Below are 6,354 nucleotides of genomic sequence, written 5' to 3'. Positions count from 1 at the left end.
TCTTTAATTACTTCTTTATCCTTGAGTACCATTGATTTTCTAATGGACAGTGATTCATAAAACACATTCATGAATCGGAGCTCCTACTGGTCTAAGTACCGAATCAACCCTCAAGAGAATTATTTATCTACTTCTTTCTTAAGAAGGAATGGATTCCATCTCGTGTAATAACATTCCCGGCTACCTACTTCATCATGTCTCCAAAATACAAGGAATAGGATTCAGGATCTCAGAATCCGTACCGAGTAAATCAAAAGACACAAATCCATAAATAGGAGTCTGTTAAGAACTCAGGATTAAGATCATCCTATATATGACCATCGGTAGACTCAATTAGAATTTCTATACTTAACGAAATTATTAGAAATTCATATTGTGTCTGTGTCCTTGTTCCACATAATCTCATTATGCGAAATACACTCATTCAATATCTCGCTATATTAACAGTGCGGATAACACCGTTCCATTCTAAATTGGAATGACATGTATTAATAATGTTTTAATTAAAGATTCTGAACTTTAATTTAAATTCATTATGAACATTACTTTTTGATTATTATCCTTAAACATTATCCTCTTGTATATAACACTTATATACAATGTTTAAGGTTACATAAATAATCATGGAATTTTTATTGATATTCATAAAATATGCATAAATATATGCACATAAAATAATGAATAAACTCTTTTATTAAATAAATAATAAATATCCTATTACATCTCATGCTTCTAGAACACCATTCCCAACAAAATTTACATTTTTATTTATGTTTTACATTCTAAAATTAATATATGATTTTTAGGATGTAATGCAACACGCGACACCATTTTTTGATCAATATTCTATTTTTTATGATTTTCTTTATTTTTGTCTTTAAAAAATATAATAAAATAAAAACGACGTGAAAAGATAATGAAATTTTACAGATACGATCCTTACATTTTTCTAGGCGTGCCAGAAAAAAATGGCCTCAAAAAATGTCAAATAAATGTAAAACACTGTCGAAAAGCCGCCGGCCCGCATAATAGGGCACCCAAGGGCTAGCTCAGGGGCTGGGATGGGGAAAAAATTTATATTTTTATTTATCTTTTGCATTATAAAATTAATATATGAGTTTTAGGAATTAATGCAACAAGCGGCACCATTTTTTGATGAATATTCTATTTTTTATGATTTTCTTTATTTTTCATCTTTAAAAAATATAATAAAATAAAAACGACGTTAAAAAATGTAATTTTGCAGATACAATCCTTACATTTTTCTAGGTATGCCTGAAAAAATGGCCTCAAAAAATTAAAAAAAAAGTAAAACACGACAATGCCCCCGACCCACATAATGGGGTGCCCAAGGGCCAGCCCAGGGGCGGGGACAGGTCAACAATTTATATTTTTAATTATATTTTACATTCTAAAATTAATATATGATTTTTAGGAATTAATGCAATAAGCAACACCCTTCTTTGATGAATAGTCTATTTTTTATGATTTTCTTTATTTTTTATCTTTAAAAAATATAATAAAATAAGCATGATGTCAAAAAATAGTGAAATTTTACAAACATGATCCTTACATATTTCTAGGTATGTTAGAAAAAAATGGCCTTAAAAATGACAAAAAAAGTAAAACGCAGTCAAAAAGTTCCCGGCCCGCGTAGTGGGGTGCCTATGGGCCAGCTTAGGGGCCGGGATAGGTAAAAAATTTATATTTTTATTTATGCTTTGGATTCTGAACTTAATATATGATTTTTAGGAATTAATGCAAAAAGCGGCACCATTTTTTGAGTAATATTCTATTTTTTTATGATTTTCTTTATTTTTCGTCTTTAAAAAATATAATAAAATAAAAATGACGTCAAAAAATAATGAAATTTTGTAGACACGATCTTTACATTTTTCTAGGCATGTCAGAAAAAAATGGCCTCAAAAAATAACCAAAAAAAGTAAAACGCTGCAAATTAACTCCCGGCCCGTGTTGGGGGGCGCTCAGGGGCCAGCTCACGGGCCGGGATGGGTCAAAAATTTACATTTTTATTTATGTTTTGCATTCTAAAATTAATATATGATTTTTTTTGGAATTAAAGTAACAAGCAACACCCTTTTTTGATGAATATTCTATTTTTTATGATTTTCTTTATTTTTTATCTTTAAAAAAGATAATAAAATAAAAACGACGTCAAAAAATAGTGAAATTTTACAGACACGATCCTTACATATTTCTAGGCATGCCAGAAAAAAATGGCCATAAAAAATGACAAAAAAAGTAAAACACAGTCAAAAAGTCCCCGGCCCGCGTAGTGGGGCGTCCATGGGTCATCTGTGACATCCTTTTTATACCATCTCCTTCCAAGCGTTTCTTACTATTAATCCTAAGGGCGTGCCACAATAACTAACCTTCACCTGTCACTTATGTGAAAGCTATGGTGTTTCAATTTTTTTTTTTTTTGCTTAAACAAAATTTTGTTAATACACCATTCCTATCAAGTTTTCTAGCAACAATTAAAATTATACAGTCATCCAAGGTTTATGAGTTTAACTCCAAATATATATATTTACAAATCCAAAATAATCTGTGTGCAACTTCTTCGGTCCAACCATATGTACAGCGGTCAATGAAGCCAGCTCCCCAGCTTACTGTTCTGCTTTGTTTTTACCTTTACCTACAGCACAGAGCAAACTTTAATGAGCTACAAGCTCAATAAGTAGAGCTATAGTTACGCAATCTTATTTTAACATACGCATGCATCATAACATCCTAGATAACTTATGCCAACAAATTCTTACACTTTATGCATGTGCACTATATATCACTAGGGCCCTTCCGGTACTGCCGCCGGCTTTTTCACAATCTGACCACATGCCAATTTCTCAAATAACAATATCAGGTTCCCCGTCATCACCCACCTGGCTCGAGGGAACGGCCAGCGCATTCAAAATCATAATTTTTTAATGTCACAATATAGTTTCTGTCATCACCCACTTGGCTCAAGAGACTTGCGCAGCTCAATCACAATTTCATCAATCACCATATCACAATAGAAGTCCTTTGAGGACTTGGCAGTATCGGCCTATCATGCATGCTATTATGTGCTCAATCACAAGCAACCTAATAATCCACGTGATGCTCTACTTTGTCCATAATATATTAACGTAAGCATGCCTTCACAAAGCATACACATTGACAATATCACAAAAATTCACATAATAGTACACTAGACATTCCACAAAAAGTTTATCAAACAAAGTTTACAAGTGCTGTAGAGAAGTCATGCTCTACTTACCTGAGTTGCTTAGCAAAATTCGAGTTTAACCCTCTTCGTTTCTCTTGTTCGTTTTCCTTTCTATTGTTCAAAATAAACAAATTGACCATCGTTATTAGAGCTCAATAGCTCACCATAAATCAATTTCTAATTCATAATTACATTCCTATGAAAACTGGATTTTTACAGATTCATCCATGTTGAGAAGAAAATTCATAAGATATTCTCGTTATCTTTAAAAATTCTAAAATTAACTTCAAAACAAAGTAGACATGTGTATCTTTCCAATGAGCTATTATATGTCTAAATCCAACCTCTCTAAGTACCTGAAAAACTATTTCCAAGAAATCAAAATTCGGTTTTTTTCCGTTTTTGACAGTTTTAGAAAGTTTCCATATGAAACTTCCTATGCGCACAACTTGAGCTACAAAACTCCAAATGAGGTAATTTCAACTCTCACACGTCACTAATAACCTGTTCTAAATGGTAGCAAAGGTGGTTTAAGTGTAGCACTCTCATTTCAAAAAGTAGGACTCTCAGTTCTTTGTTTTACTAGCTTATGGAAATTGCAGTTTTACGACTGCAACGAGAATATTCACAAAGTATTCTATGTAGCCTCAAAAATTATAAAACTAGAACCCAATCGAAATATACATCTAGGGCTTTCCAAGGAGGTATCACAAGCTTAGTGTTTGTATGTTTAAGTCTCCAAAAATATGATAAACCAGATCGAATTTTGCTGGTTTTTCTGCAGAAAACCTGCCACTCAATTAACATTAAGAACTTTTCATACCGGCGGAGTATTCACAGGGGGTACTACAGAACATGTACGAGTACGTCTAAACTCTGAAGTGTCCATTTTGATATAACCATTGCATATAGATCAATCCTCCATAAATAATTCATAATTAGAGCTAGGTGAAATTCGTCAACCTCTCTAATTACATCTTTATCATTGAGTACCATTGATTCTCTAATGGATAGTAATTTATAAAACACATTCATGAATCAGAGCGTTCTTACTAATCCAAGTACCGTATCAACACAACAAGAGAATTATTTATCTACTTCTTTTTCAAGAAGGAATGGATTCCATCTCGTATAATAACATTCCCAACTACCCACTTCATCATGTCTCAAAAATACAAGGAATAAGATTCAGGATCTCAGAATCCGTATCGAGTAAATTAAAAGACACAAATTCATAAATAGGAGTCTGTTAAGAACTTAAGATTAAGATTATTTTATATATGACTATCGGTAGACTCAATTAGAAATTCTATACTTAATGAAAATTATCAGAAATTCATATTGTGTCTATGTCCATGTTCCACATAATCTCATTATGCATAATACACTTATTCAATATCTCGTCATAGTAACAGTGTGGATAACACTGTTCCATTCTAAATGGGAATGACATGTACTAGTAATATTTTAATTAAAGATTCTGAACTTTAATTAATTCATTACGAACATAGTTTTTTATTATTATCTTTAACATTATTTTTTCGCATATAACACTTATATACAATGTTTAAAGTCACATAAATAATCATGAAATTTTCATTGATATTCATAAATATATGCACATAAAATGATGAATAAACTTTTTTATTAAATAATTAATAAATATCCTATCACATCTCATACTTCTAGGACACAATTCCTAACAAATTTCTGTCATGACATGAAACACAACTTGAAACCAGCACGAAGTTAGGAGGTTTGAGTTTACTATAAATAGGTTTGGGTCATAATTAGGTTGATATGATTAGCAAGATTAATAAACGGCTTAGTTAGAGTTGACCTCTTGACACGAATTGACATGACTAACTATACATGTCATCTATAATATAATGATATGTAATATAATATGAAAGTTTATATGACATATTAAATACAAATAATATGATTTTTAATATTTATAGGTAAAATTCATTTATTTTTCTTAAAGAAAAAAATAAATTGACCAATAAACATGTTAAACCTGTCATGATCGTATTAAATAAGTCACTACTATATTAGTTATTTATTCAATATATTAATTTTAACGAATTATACAGGTTGACATGATTAATAAATGGCTCGTGTTTGGGTTGACATTTTTGACACGTTTAATAAACAGATTGTGTTTGAGTTGATGTTTTCTTAGACAATTAATAAATGGATTGACACGAATACGACCCACTAACACGAATTGGCACCCTTAGGTTAAACAAGGAAAATGGTTGTAGAAAAAATAATACGGATATGTTTGTTTCACAACTCAAGTTAAGAACTTGAGTTGTGTATGTGAGAGAAAAATATTATAGTAAAAAAAGTTAAATTTGGATGAGTGAGGGTAGCTTAGTTGGTTGTAAACTCCTCCACTCCAACCATAGGTTGAGGATTCAAGTCACTCTAAAGCCTACTTAAATGTGGTGACATTCCCCCTCCCCTTGTATAAAAAAAAGTTAAATTTAAATTTTTGTGAGAAAAAAATACTATAGTAAGAGAACTTGAATTGCCACTTGAGTTGTGAAAATAATAGTGCTTGAATTTAAATTTTTATAAGAGAAATTACTATAATAAAAAAATTTGAGTTGTAATTTGAATTATGAAAAAAAATAGTGCTTAAATTTGCTTGGTGGGTGCATGAAAAGAAAAATAATACAATTTAATTATAGAGATTATTTTGAAATTTTAAAAGGAATGTAACAGACAAGATAATGGAACTCAAAATCAGCTTATGCTTGTAGCAAAAGTTAATTTTAGTGTTTAGTAAATCTCTTCAAAAGTACTTTTTGAAGAATTTTTTAAGAATCTACAACCAAAATCAGAAGCAGCCTAAAGACAACTTTAGCTTTTAGATTATGCAGGAATCATCATAGTACAATTAATGAAACTTTCATAATACCCCTAATGAAATTTAAAATTTACAATCTTCACAATCTAAAATTCAGACTAGTAATATAATATAATATAATATAATATAATAACAGTAATATTGTAACAAATAATATCATAATTATATTAATAACTCTGATATTATTATTTTATCATATAATATGATATTATAATAATATTATAATTATTTTAATAATATGATATTA

Source organism: Morus notabilis, unplaced genomic scaffold (genome assembly GCF_000414095.1).
Source record: "Morus notabilis unplaced genomic scaffold, ASM41409v2 Scaffold240, whole genome shotgun sequence".
NCBI lineage: Eukaryota > Viridiplantae > Streptophyta > Magnoliopsida > Rosales > Moraceae > Morus > Morus notabilis.
This window is presented reverse-complemented; position numbering follows the sequence as displayed.